The sequence below is a fragment of the Schistocerca cancellata genome, chromosome 7, assembly GCF_023864275.1.
Source record: "Schistocerca cancellata isolate TAMUIC-IGC-003103 chromosome 7, iqSchCanc2.1, whole genome shotgun sequence".
Classification (NCBI taxonomy): domain Eukaryota; kingdom Metazoa; phylum Arthropoda; class Insecta; order Orthoptera; family Acrididae; genus Schistocerca; species Schistocerca cancellata.
Genome location: NC_064632.1, coordinates 607,926,402 through 607,941,214, shown reverse-complemented (window position 1 = coordinate 607,941,214; position 14,813 = coordinate 607,926,402).

The window sequence follows — 14,813 nt, the reverse complement described above, 5'->3', positions numbered from 1 at the left end:
ACGGTTTGGATGTACCGTGCACTATTCAGTGTCCCCTCGACGATCACCAGTGGTGTACGGCCAGTGTAGCAGATCGCTCCCCACACCATGATACTGGGTGTTGGCCCTGTGTGCCTCGGTCGTATGCAGTCCTGATTGTGGCGCTCACCTGCACGGCGCCAAACACGCATACGACCATCATTGGCACCAAGGCAGAAGCGACTCTCATCGCTGAAGACGACACATCTCCATTCGTCCCTCCATTCACGCCTGTCGCGACACCACTGGAGGCGGGCTGCACGATGTTGGGGCGTGAGCGGAAGACGGCCTAACAGTGTGCGGGACCGTAGCCCAGCTTCATGGAGACGGTTGCGAATGGTCCTCGCCGATACCCCAGGAGCAACAGTGTCCCTAATTTGCTGGGAAGTGGCGGTGCGGTCCCCTACCGCACTCCGTAGGATCCTACGGTCTTGGCATGCATCCGTGCGTCGCTGCGGTCCGGTCCCAGGTCGACGGGCACGTGCACCTTCCGCCGACCACTGGCGACAACATCGATGTACTGTGGAGACCTCACGCCCCACGTGTTGAGCAATTCGGCGGTACGTCCACCCGGCCTCCCGCATGCCCACTATATGCCCTCGCTCAAAGTCCGTCAACTGCACATACGGTTCACGTCCACGCTGTCGCGGCAAGCTACCAGTGTTAAAGACTGCGATGGAGCTCCGTATGCCACGGCAAACTGGCTGACACTGACGGCGGCGGTGCACAAATGCTGCGCAGCTAGCGCCATTCGACGGCCAACACCGCGGTTCCTGGTGTGTCCGCTGTGCCGTGCGTGTGATCATTGCTTGTACAGCCCTCTCGCAGTGTCTGGAGCAAGTATGGTGGGTCTGACACACCGGTGTCAATGTGTTCTTTTTTCCATTTCCAGGAGTGTATAAGCTGTAGCTTGCAAGCAACAGAAAACAAGGAAAAAGAGGAAATGGGTCCGAGATTGGTTGAAAAAAGGAACGACCAGTCACATGTCTGTTTACTGACTTAAATCAGACTGTTCCGATGAGTTCTACATCGTACAACAAGTTATTAGTGTCGATACGAGATAAAATAGAGAAGCAAAATGTGTTGATGAGAGTCGCGCCCGCATTCGACAAAATATTAGGAGTAACTTCGAGATGCCTGGCGACAAACATGTCTTTCCTATGCTCGAAGTTTAGTTGTGCAATTCCAGCAAGCACAACTACTAAAATTCTATGTAAACCAGTGAAGGGATTATATCTGCATGACAAGGACCTTTTAAGCAATAAACGTAAAAAAATTTTACGCTTTTTAATAATTTGGTGGAACTGAAAAGCGTTTCGCAGACTTCTTTCTAGTCGCTGCAGATATATGTCGTATTTTTAGAAATGAGAGCGTTTTTCAAAACAGCTATGCAACAAGCAATCTATACTATATTTTCAAATTAATGAAGTAAGCAATGCCGTCGAAAATCCTCCGTTAACCATCCTAAAGTGGCACATACAATGATGACCCTTGCCTAGGCCCATTTAAATTATTTTGTGTTAAAATACTCCTTAAAAAGCGAATCTGTGGTACGATGTGTACGACAGCGAGCTGAAAGAATAAACAGTGCACGCTAACGCCGTGTGGCTGCCTTCTGAAGCTGTCTCAACATGTGAATGGAGAATATTGTCAAACCATCAATATTTGACGTCACACGTTCAGTTTGCATTGACAATACTGACAGTACTTTGAGGTCAACCAATACTGCTCATCAGCATTTCTAGTACTGACAATACATCAATACACGCCCTCAGACGGTTAAGGCCCGTCCACACGCAACGATGTGTCTGCGCAAATGTCTGCGCACATAACATCTGCGCAGACAGATCGTTGCGTGTGAACAGAAGATTTGCACCAACCTGAGGTGTGTGCAAACCTGGAAATTGGAGTTGGAGGTTTGAGCAAAACCTCTCAAACCTGTGGGTTCAAACCACTTCTGTGCAGACAAGTTGGAGCGTGTGGACCGGAGATCGCCGCAAATCTGGCGCGAAACAGCTGTTTGCTCAGTCTAGTGTTTGTATTTGTGCGCACAGGGCATTAAAATAGCTGATACTCGTCAGTTTGTAAGTTTGTAAGTGAATTCATTGAAATATATAGAAACCATCCATGTTTGTGGAAGATTAACAGTAAAGAATATAGTGACCGAGACAAAAAGACAGCAGCATACAATGCTCTAATTGAAAAATTGCGGACAGTTGACGCCTCGGCCAACAGAGAAACAGTAATAAAAAAAATAAATTCGTTGCGAACTGTTTACCGAAAAGAGTTATCCAAGTTCAGAAATCTAGAAGATCTGGTGTATGAGTTTTGTATCCTGGAACAAAAGTTTGTAACAGGTTCTTCAAGATTCTTTCTTTCAAGATTCAAGATTCTTTCTTTATTAGCCATTGATCATGCAAGATGAGATAGGCTTCGTCAGTACATAAAATAATATTAATATTCCAGACACTATATATAAGGCATAGATATAATTAGTATATGAGTAACTTACAAATAACATAAACCTTAAGCAGGTGACTACAATGCTTAATACATATTCTTGTTTCAGATACATACAAAGGTACCAAAATGAGTTACATTGTAGTAGCAAACACAGTAGTTACGTAACACATCATAACACTGGCAAATAAAGTAGTTACCTAACACAGTTGAAATACAAAGGTATTAAATATGAAATATTTTGTAACAGTATATATAGTAGTTAATTAAGTTAATTATGCAATTACAGGTTTATCTCTGTGCTACTCAGATCATAATATTCTTGCATAGAATAAAATGGATTGTCAGATAACCAATTGTACAAATTTTGTTTAAGAATTTTTGTGGGCATGTCCCGAGCAGATTGCGGTAGTTTGTTGAATATTTTTAAGGTATTCACTTTGTGTGAGTTACTACTTTTTGTTAGTCTGTGTCTTGGTATATCATAATCTTCCTTCCTTCTAGTGTTGTAGTTATGAATTTCTTCCCTGACAACACCTTCCATACCATTGTTTTTAATGTGTAACACACAGATATAAATATACAAGTTTACAATGGTCAACAGTCTTAGCCTTATAAAGAGAGGACGACAGTGCTCCGTGGGACTGACTTTACACATTATGCGCAGCATTCTTTTCTGCATCAACAAAATTTTGTTACTGTGAGAGCTGTGCCCCCATATGAGAAGGCCATATGTAATATGTGACTGGAAGAGTCCACAGTACATTGTTCTCAGAAAGTTCATGCTAATCATGTCCCTAAGTTTCCAAAGGAGATAGGAGACTCTTGAAAGCTTTTTGCAAACCTGATTTACGTGTTCTTCCCAGTTAAGTTTGGAATCAATATGCATTCCTAATAGTTTTACAGTTTTGTTTTCTATGGTTTTGGGTAACCCTAAGAGAAGCTGTTGTGTTTTCTCTGAGTTACACAGTAATTTATTGGATGTGATCCAGTGGATGGCTGATTTGAGTGATTCCTGTGTGTTATTGTCCAAAGCTGAGATGTTCTGATGTGAGGTGAGGAGGGTTGTGTCATCTGCATAGCATATGGTAGTACTATTTATGTGATGAGGTAGGTCATTGATGGCTATGATGAAGAAGAAGGGTCCCAGAACCGAGCCCTGTGGTACACCAGTACTAACTGCTGCTACAGGGGAGTAATTATTTTTAACTGAGACAAACTGTCTTCTATTATGAAGATATGACTCTATTACTGCTAATGCTGGGTTACATACACCATAAAATTCTAGTTTTGCAACCAGAGTGCCAAAGGGAATGCAGTCAAAAGCTTTGCTCAGATCACACAAGACAAGTGACACCATATTCCGGTCTTCAAAGGCTGTTAATGTCTGGTCAACAATTTCCAGGATGGCCGCAGTGGTATTTCTGCCCTGTCGGAATCCGAACTGACTATTGCTCAAAAGGTTGTGTGTCTCAAAATAGCTACTTAATTGAGTGTACATAAGTGACTCAAATACTTTAGAAAATATTGGCACAATTGAGATTGGGCGATAACTTTTAGGAAGATGTTTGTCACCCTTTTTAAACACTGGAATAACTTTGGAAATTTTGAGGGAGTCGGGAAACACTCCTGACTGTAAACATTTATTAAATATGAATGCCAATGGTTTAGCGATCGAGTCTACAGTTTTTTTTACTATGTAATTGGAGAGCCAGTAGCAGTCCATACTTTTAGAATTTGAAAATTTTGTGACTGTTCTTTTAATCTGAGCAGGTGTGATACTATACCAGTTAAAGACATGATCTACTGGTGGAAGGGCATTAAGTAAATCGCTTGCAGATGTATCTGTTTTTTCTATCTTACTTTCAATTTCTTTAATTGAGCTAATGAAGTAGTCATTTAGTTCCCTTGGAGTGAGCTGAGTTTCATGTGTGTGACGTGTGGGATTTTCTTGTGCTACAATCTGCCATGCTGCCTTGCACTTGTTTGTTGCACCTTCTATGTACCCTTCATAAGCAGCCTTTTTTGTCTGTATCAGCTTAAGTTTGTAGAATTTTTTACATTTTTGGTATGCTGCATAAAAGGTGCCCTCCTGCTCTGATCTTTGTTTACATGCATTTTTATATGCTGTGTATAGTACGAGGTTGCTTCTACACAGTAGCGAACTGAAAATGCCTACTCAGAAACAAAGTAGACCATAGCTCATTGGCCATGTAGGTGTATAATCTCCAATAATACAGGCCTACTGTGTTTTAAATACGCCTACAACACCAAAAATATAATCTGTAACTTGACAGACTTAATTTACTTGACTTGCTTTCATGAACTCATCCTTCAGGACAGCGTAAATAGCTTCACATGTGTTGGGCATTATTTTACTCAACGCTTGTTTCGATATTGCAGTTGAAAGTCCAAATCCTTGTAGCCCCTTCCTGTTGGTAGGAATTTTAATGTTACCCCCAGCCGTTCATGAGGAGAAATTGCCCTTCTCATACAAGTATTTTTTCTCATAATATGAGGGGTTAAAAATTTAAGAGATAATTATAAGTTTCGACATCCATCAGCAAATAATTTCGCCAGTCGTTAGGTTCGCCCTGCAACTCTCGCAGTAAATTTACGTGAGAAAACTGCTTTCGCTTTAGCAGCCACTGTCTACACCATTTTGACCGCTTTCTGTTTCCTGCGGTTGGTCTGAATGTTTTTTGCATCACAAGTTGCGAACACAGACCACAACAGAACTTCCTCCACTTCTATATTTCAAAATAACTGAATTAAATTTTTGACATTTAAGGGGAGCGTAGTCGCTTGCCACTACTATTCCTTTTCTACACCGACAGATGGCGGGCGAGTAGTAGATTGGGGTTTGTGTGGTGTGAACACATCACAATTGGAGCGATGTTTTGCATGTACAGACATCTGCGCCGATGTCTGCGCAGACAGATCGTTGCGTGTGGACCGGGCTTTAGTATAATGATAGTTTGACAATATTATTGAACGTGTGAGGGCCTCGTAAGTCTATAGCGTCATTTCCCTCCTTTTCTTTACCTCAATAGTGTTTACCACAGTCTATATTAGACTGTAGTGTTTACGTTCTGTCTGTCCAGTCCCGTCGGGAGTGAATCGATCTTTCATTCATGTTTCCATGGAGGTATTAGCTCCATGCGTGTTTCCTTGAGTACTTTGGAAATTGCTTGCATTAATATCTCTGTGGTATATGTCATTTCTGATATATTTGAAATTGGGCGGGCTTTATAGCTGCACTGAAATCGTGAGCACTGAGCAACAAATTATAAAAGATATAAGAAAGCTTCATCGTAATTTGATGGAACTATAGTTACTAAGTACTCAAAGTTTATTTGCTTTTCCGCAGTTACATATAGGCTAAATAGTGTATCACCTAGCCTTTTTTTTCTTTATTTGTTACAGTTATTATGGAAGAAGCCATGTCATCAAACTTAGATGTCTCTAAAGTTTCGAGCATTAACGTAATCTCACCTGATAAAAATCCTCCAAGAAGGAAGTCATCAATTTTTAATCGGAGGAGCACGTTTATGGGTGATGAAAACATGCAATGTGATGGTTCATCAAGCGAAATGATTGATAGATCTAAAAGTGAATCAGATTTTAATGTAGAGACGTACCTCGCTTGTCTGAAAAAAGAAGTGTCGGACTGGGAAACTTTGTATGAGGAAAGAAAGAAAGCTAGAACACTGGCAAGAAAACGACAACGCTTGAAGAATGTGGTAACAAGTGAGGAAGTATATGCCATTTTCAACGAAGAGGATAAAAAGTTTGTCCGAGGTCGTCCAGATTATAACAGGATGGGAAAAGATGCGATTGTAGCGATGGAAAAATTCTCCATTGCCTTACAAACGGCGATCTGTGTCGAAAAGTCTTCACAGTTGGTTATAAATTATGTACAGAAAACTGAAACAGACTTGCGTAAGAAGATAATTGAAATGTCTGTTTTGGAATGATTTTCTGAAGTAAGGAAAATGTGAAAGTGTTAAATCTCTGTGCATTTTATTTATTTTCTCACCGTATTGTGCGTTAAAGAATTGTCTCGATTGGTGCATAGTATGAAATAATGTTTCAACTTTCTATTGTAAAATTCAGCAGTTCGACTCACTGCATTACACGTAAAAGGTTGAAAGTTCTGACGAACATGAAATTTGTGTAATCGATTTATGTACATCTTGCTCTACAAATTACTGTATCAAACAGCATACAGTTTGGTCTCGTTTTCACCCAATACATTCTGCAAAAGTAAGGTAAGCATGCATGTAATCCTTTGCTGTTTTAGTAAGTGCACTTAATTGGGATGATTGTGTGTTTCAATTTTCATGTAATAGATATCCAAAGACGATCTTTGTAACAACAAATAGTTTAAGGCCTACATATTTATAAACGTTTCATCCGGCATTATCTTAACAATTTTGTAAATGGTTTAGTGCAGATATAAAGTGAAGAAAACAGATTACAGTATTGTAATTGTGTGTACAATGTAAAAGAAATAGCTCAGAATAACATATTTTAAGTAGATCAGCTTTCGTTATTAAGTCTACTATCATTTCATTTTAATTGGTTTTCTTTGCTCTAGTGCTAGTAAACGTTAGTAATATTACTCATAAGATAAGATGATGACTAATAGCTGCTACTGTTCATTGTAAACTACTACTTTTGCTCTGGACTTTTTAATTTTTCCACTCAGTATATATCAGGTCCTTTTACCTCTAGTGCTTTGTGTCTGTTAATTGCTAATTATAGCAATAAAACAATAAAGTGTACAATGCCACTGTGGAAGCAATTAAAGAATGTTGTGTATGGACACTTTGTGCAACAATAATAATGTACCTAAGATCTTAAAATATTTAGCTTTCATTTTACAAGATAAAACAACATGGAATTATTTACATACATCATACTATAATAGTTTAATTGCTTACAGTATGTACATACAAGTAATAACAGCATCCGTCATTGTTTATATATCTTCGCCTCTACACAATAAAATTATTTTTCCAGTAAGAAGTTTCTTGGTTGAGCTTGCACTACTGCTATGTTGTAGACTTTTAGGAAGGTGCATTACCAATTGTACATCAGAGTAATGCAATCTGTCCAGGCATGGCTGGTGAATGACGAAGACCTGGTAATAATGAGGACCCTCTACAGAAGCTCTATCTGTGAGGCATACTTCTCAGTTGGCTTTTGGGTCATTCCATACCAAGTGGCCCAGAAAAGAAATAGGCTAATTGGTAGTTTGACTATCTCAAAAAAATTGATATTTCCTGGGTGAATGCCGTAATGTTTGGTGAACTCAAAAGTAATTTTTTTAAATATTTATTCTTTTTGAAAGCATTTGCGGTTTTTTTAATTATTCAGTAGTGGGTTGCCCTAGGCCTTTAAAATGAAAAGCATTACGGTTGGTACACTCTGGCCTACAAATTAAAACCATTATCACTGAGCTGAATGTATTCCTTAATATACTTTATAGCTCAAAGTTATTGGTTACAAATAAACAAAGACTCAATTTCTGGACAGTAGTTTTCTGCAGAAGGAGTAATTTCTCAGCCTTAATATTTCTTGTGTGATTATGCTGTATAGTATAGTTACTATGCCTTTTTAGAGTATCACTGGTGAGAAGCTTACACTATTTTTAAGAAAAAAAAATTATTTTGGCCTGAAATATCTCTTCCATCTGGTGCGCAAGGTGTATGATACAGGTAGAATACCCTCAGACTTCAGGAAGAATGGCGCAATTCCAGAAAAGCAGGTGCTGACAGGCGAGAATACTAATATGAATTCTTTACAGTAGAATGGAAAAACTCATAGAAGCCGACCACAGGAAAGGTCAGTTTGGATTGCGAAGAAATGTTGGCACAGACAAGGCAATACTGGCCTTATGACTAATCTTAGAAGATAGGTTAACAAAAGACAAACCTACATTTATAGCATTTGTAAACTTAGAGAATGTTTTTGACAGTGTTGACTGGAATACTGTCATTGAAATTCTGAAGGTATCGTGCAAAGTACAGGAGTAAAAGACTACTTGCAATTTGTATACAACCAGATGGTGGTGCTCCAGAAGACTGCTGATGATTAGGTGGGTAGATCACAAATCTAATGAGGAGGTTTCGAATAGAACTGGGGAGAAAAGAAATTTGTGGCACTACCTGACTACAAGAAGGCATCGGCTGTAGGACACATTCTGGGTGATTTCATCTTAAATCATATAGGTCAAGAGTGACTTGTGCTATCACTGTTTCAATGTTTGCTGAAAAAAATATATGCTGAAATTCCACGATACCTCTCCAAAACTACACTATTTTGATTTTCTGATGATTTCTTAAAATGCTGCAGACCTCTGTAAATGAGAGTATTTGGGAAAATGTAACAAAAGGGTAAATTGAAAAATTATAATAATGAAACCAAAATAAATAGATATTTGAATTTATTTTCAATAAACACTTAGTTCCTGATACTATGAGGCATGTTTAATACGTACACACTTCTGAGCTTCCTTTTTTTCCCATAATGATGGGGAACTACTCATTTCATGACCCAATGCCTAACCTCTGCAACAAATTTCTGTGACTTTCCTGTCTTCTTCACCAACTCTCCTCCCTCCCATAATGCTTTGGTTACATCATTGTCAGTAACTTGAAGGTGTAATGCTTCAGCAGTCATCACTTCAGCATATGGCACACTCATGCAACCAACATTTATCTTGCAGCTCTTGACATATACGCAAAAGCATCAGGTCCATCTATGTGTACTTCTTTCCTGTGAAACGGCTTAAGTTGACAAATAAAAAAATCTTTTGTGTTATTGCTGTTGGAGTTTCCACAAACAGTAATTCCATACTGTTAATATATTTCAAATAGAACATGGTACTCTGCACATAGGAGTTGTTTGTTAGAATAATGTGCAAGCTGTTTCATCATAAGTATTATGCTGCTTAATTTGCGATAGGCATTGTCTATATTTTGGTTGAGTCACTGTAGTGTCGACATAAACACAGTTCTCTCCAGCGTTTACAGATTTTGTTCTATGTTCACTAATGCCGTGTCATCAGAATACAACATTTTTTATTTTTCTCACTGACTTCAATATTGTTTACAAATTGTTTGAAAAGAAGAAGGCCAAGTACAGATCTTTGAGGTACACTGTACTGAATGTCCCTGAATTCACATCTGCCTCCACGTTGTTACATACTGCTTTTGTTACTGATATATGATTTTATCTGTTGCATTGCATGTCCATGTAAACCATAGCTTCTTCAAAAAGAATACCACAACTTTAAAAATGTGTATTTAATGAAAGAAACATAATATAACCTTCTGTTATACATCATCACAAAGAGTATTTAAAAAGGTTTTTTTTCACTCAGAAACAAGTTCAGAGATGTTCAATATGGCCCCCTCCAGACACTCGAGCAATATCAACCCTATACTCCAACTCGTTCCACACTCTCTGTAGCATATCAGGCGTAACAATTTGGATAGCTGCTGTTATTTCTCATTTCAAATCATCAATGGTGGCTGGGAGAGGTGGCCGAAACACCATATCCTTAACATACCCCCATAAGAAAAAATTGCAGGGGGTAAGATCAGGGCTTCTTGGAGGCCAGTGATGAAGTGCTCTGTCACGGGCTGCCTGGCGGCCGATCCATCGCCTCGGGTAGTTGACGTTCAGGTAGCTACGGACAGATAAGTGCCAATGTGGTGGCACTCCATCCTGCTGAAATATGAATTGTTGTGCTTCTTGTTCGAGCTGAGGGAACAGCCAATTCTCTAACATCTCCAGATACTGTAGTCCAGTTACAGTAGCACCTTCGAAGAAAAAGGGACCAAAAACTTTATTGGCTGAAATGGCACAGAAAACGTTCACCTTAGGCGAGTCACGTTCATACTGAGTTGTTTCCCGCGGATTCTCAGTGCCCCATATACAGACATTGTGACGGTTGACTTTCCCGTTAGTGTGGAAAGTTGCTTCATCACTAAACACAATCTTTGAAACGAAAGATTCATCTGTTTCCATTTGAGCAAGGATAAAATCACAGAAATCGATTCTTTTAATCTTATCAGCTGCAGACAGTGCTTGAACCAATTTCAGACGATAAGGTGTCATAACTAACCTTTTTCGTAGGACTCTCCGTACAGTTGATTGTGGAATTTGCAGCTCTCTGCTAGCTCTGCGAGTCGATTTTCCTGGGCTGCGAACAAATGCTTGCTGGATGCGTGCTACATTTTCATGACTCATTCTCGGCCGTCCAGAACTTTTCCCTTTGCACAAACACCCATTCTCTGTAAACTGTTTATACCAATGTTTAATACACCAATCAGGAGGTTTAACACCATACTTCGTTCGAAATGCACGCTGAACAACTGTCGTCGATTCACTTCTGCCGTACTCAATAACACAAAAAGCTTTCTGTTGAGCGGTCGCCATCTTAGCATCAACTGACGCTGACGCCTAGTCAACAGCGCCTCAAGCGAACAAATGTACAACTAAATGAAACTTTATAGCTCCCTTAATTCGCCGACAGATAGTGCTTAGCTCTGCCTTTTGTCGTTGCAGAGTTTTAAATTCCTAAAGTTGTGGTATTCTTTTTGAATCACCCTGTACAATAATGAATCACAAAGCAGGGAGAGAAGACACAATACAGAAATACACATGTTATCACAATAAGCAACAATAATGAGCATTACAAATCACAGAAAACTTAGCCAGGCAGGCCATCTGGTGAGGATGAAAGAGGACCAAGTAGTTTCAAGAATATTCATGGAGAAGTCATTTGGTAAGAGAGAAAGGGTGAGACGCAGTAGTACATAGGTAAATGAAATTTAAGCAACATTCAGTGTTGTTTACTTAAATAATTGGCAGAAAGTAGCACAAGATAGAAGCATTTGAAGGCAACATATGAGATTGGCAGGAGCTTCATATCCATTAGAAGCCAAAAAGATTATTTTTCTCAGTGTGCAATCTTAATTGAGCTCCCACAACCCTTGTTTCTGTGGCTTTGGATCTCCTTATTTCCACATTTCACTAGAACACAATAAAACATACACATGCAGGATCATAGAACATCAAAAGAGTATTATTCCAAGCCTTCTTAAATTTTCTGATTATTCCTCACATAATACTTGATTTTTTATGACAATCTGTCCTCTTCATATTTTACTTCACTTCCAAAATGTGTGGTTTGGGCTAAAGTTTTGTTTTGGAGTCTTATTCTTTTCCTCTAACACTAGGCCTAGTAGTACCGGTAGTAGTAGTAGTAGTAGTAGTAGTAGTAGTAGTAGTAGCAGTAGCACTAGCACTAGTTGCAACACAAGCACCAGCAATAGTAGTTTTGTTCGTCAGTGGATCATATTTCATTTTTAATTGTATTTTTCAGCCTTGGGTAACACAAATAATTTCCTCATTACTGGTCACATCATGACTTCTCTCATGCTACTTAGAATCCCAGATTAATTTTAAACTTCAACTTTGTATTTTAGTGTTTCTTCTATCCTATTATATTTATCATGTTTTCAGGTGTAATTTTTGTTTTAGATGCTTCCTTAAACATGATTCTCATTGAACTTATTACTAAATTGTGCCCTGATCCTCGTTCCACTTGCTGGAAGGATCTTACATCTGCAGTTGCTTTCTGTGTCTATTGTCTATGGCAACATCGTCAATTTGATTTACCGTTTTCTCATTACTTGCACTCCAGGTTCCTTATGTATTCATTTAAGAGAGAAGGTAGTGTAGCTAGTAACCGTGTCCCATCATGCAGCAAAATTTTTGGTCTGTACTGGCCTTCAAGTGGTAATATTGCTACATTTCTGAAAAAAACTAGCAAACTTATTACTGAAGTTTAGAATGAAGGATGTCGTAGTATGTGGAGACTACAACAAAGATATGGGTAAAGAAAGGAAACTAAAAGAAGATTTGAAAGAAATGCTACTACACTGTAGTATGGTAATAATAATAAATGTACCTACGAAAGTGACTGATCAGAGTCAGACCATCAATGATAACATTATCACTAAAATTGAAAATAGTGAATGTGAAGCAAAAGTTTTGCAAACAGCAATCTCTGATCATCACAGGTTAATGTTTTGCATCTACAAAAATAGTAACTCAAAAGCAGATACAGAGCAAGACAAGGGAACAGGAACATGAGAAAGAAAACTGGACTGAAACAAAGCACACACTAAGCACAAATGAGAACTATGCTGCATTTCTTTAACATTCCAATTCATCATTTTTATGCAGTCTTCCCTGAAAGGACCCATTAGGAAGAGCAAGGTTGGAGTAGCCAATGAATTACTGAAGAAATAACTGAACTCAGTACTGGAATGAAGCAACTTACATAAACAGGGAGACATATAAACAGTATCAGAAGTAGTTCAGGCAATCAATAACAGAAGGAACAGCCAGTTCAATAAACAGAGCTAAAGAAATTTCAAATCCTAAATGTGAACAGCAAGACATAACCAACACTTAAAGACAATATTATGGAAAGGTTACATTGCTACTCACCAGATAGCACGTTCAGACGGAGACAGGAACAACAATAAGACTACAAAAATTGTCAGCTTTTGCACAAAAGACAATGCAGTAGACAAAATACACTCACAATTTCAAGCAAATGCAGCTCACACACAAATAACCACTGTCTGTGGCTGCCAAGGTCAGCCAGAATGGCCTTGGTAGCTATAGACAGCGGTCATGTGTGTGTGAGCTGCGTTTGTGTGAATGTGTGTGTGAGCTCAACAACAATTTTACAGATGCTGTGCAAAATTTAAATGGGAAAGAAACAGGGGTCAAAGCATGTTAAAAAGACTTGAGCAACCATCCTACTCAACGTTCCTGAAACCAATAATAAAAACGGAGCTCATAAAGTAATTGAGAAATTAAATTCCAACAATTCTCCAGGAGGTGATGAAATATCACATGATCTAATAAAGCACGTGAATGAAGAAATAACTGAACTTTTGGACACAGCTAACAGCTCATTCTGAGAATGAGATTTCCAGAAAAATTACAAATAGGCAAAGTAGTTGCAACATATAAGAAAAAAAGATGACCCAAACAACTACAGACCAGTACCTTTAATCTCTGGTTTCTCAAAAATCCTATAGGTACTCATGTATAGTAGGATGATCACATTCCTAGAAAAACGTAGGAACTGATTCTGGCACAAATTAGTTTCCAAAAAGGGAAGTCTACAGAAACTGCTATCTCAAGCCCAATATAATCTGTTACTGATACTTCAGATGAAAGAAACTCTGTATCTGGATTGTCTAAAACTTTTGACACATTCATTCATACAGCACTTAAAGAAAAACTTGAAAGCTATGGTTTACATGGACATGCAATGCAACAGATAAAATCATATATCAGTAACAAAAGCAGTATGTAACAACAGAATCTGAAGGCAGATGTGAATTCAGGGACACTCAGTACAGTGTACCTCAAAGATCTGTACTTGGCCTTCTTCTTTTCAAACAATTTGTAAAAAATATTGAAGTCAGTGAGAAAATCAAGAAATGCTGTATTCTGATAACATGGCATTAGTAAATGTAGAAGAAAATCTGTAAACGCTGGAGAGAACTGTGTTTGTGTCGACACTACAGTGACTCAACCAAAATATAGACAATGTCTGTTGCAAATTAAGAAATGTAATACTTATTATGAAACATTGTTGTTGTGGTCCTCAGTCCAGAGACTGGTTTGATGCAGCTCTCCATGCTACTCTATCCTGTGCAAGCTTCTTCATCTCCCTATTGTGACATACATCCTTCTGAATCTGTTTAGTGTATTCATCTCTTGGTCTCCCTCTACAGTTTACACCCTCCATGCTGCCCTCCAATACTAAATTGGTGATCCCTTGATGTCTCAGAATATGCCCTACCAACCAATCCCTTCTTCTAGGCAAGTTGTGCCACAAATTTCTCTTCTCTCCAATTCTATTCAATACCTCCTCATTAGTTATGTGATCTACCCATCTAATCTTCAGCATTCTTTTGTAGCACCACATTTCAAAAGCTTCTATTCTCTTCTTGTCTAAACTATTTATTGTCCACGTTTCACTTCCATACATGACTACACTCCATACAAATACTTTCAGAAACGACTTCCTGACACTTAAATCTATAATCAATGTTAACAAAATTTCTCTTCTTCAGAAACGCTTTCCTTGCCATTGCCAGTCTACATTTTATATCCTTTCTACTTCAGCCATCATCAGTTATGATGCTCCCCAAATAGCAAAACTCATTTACTACTTCAAGCATCTCATTCCCTAATCTAGTTCCCACAGCATCACCCAATTTAATTTG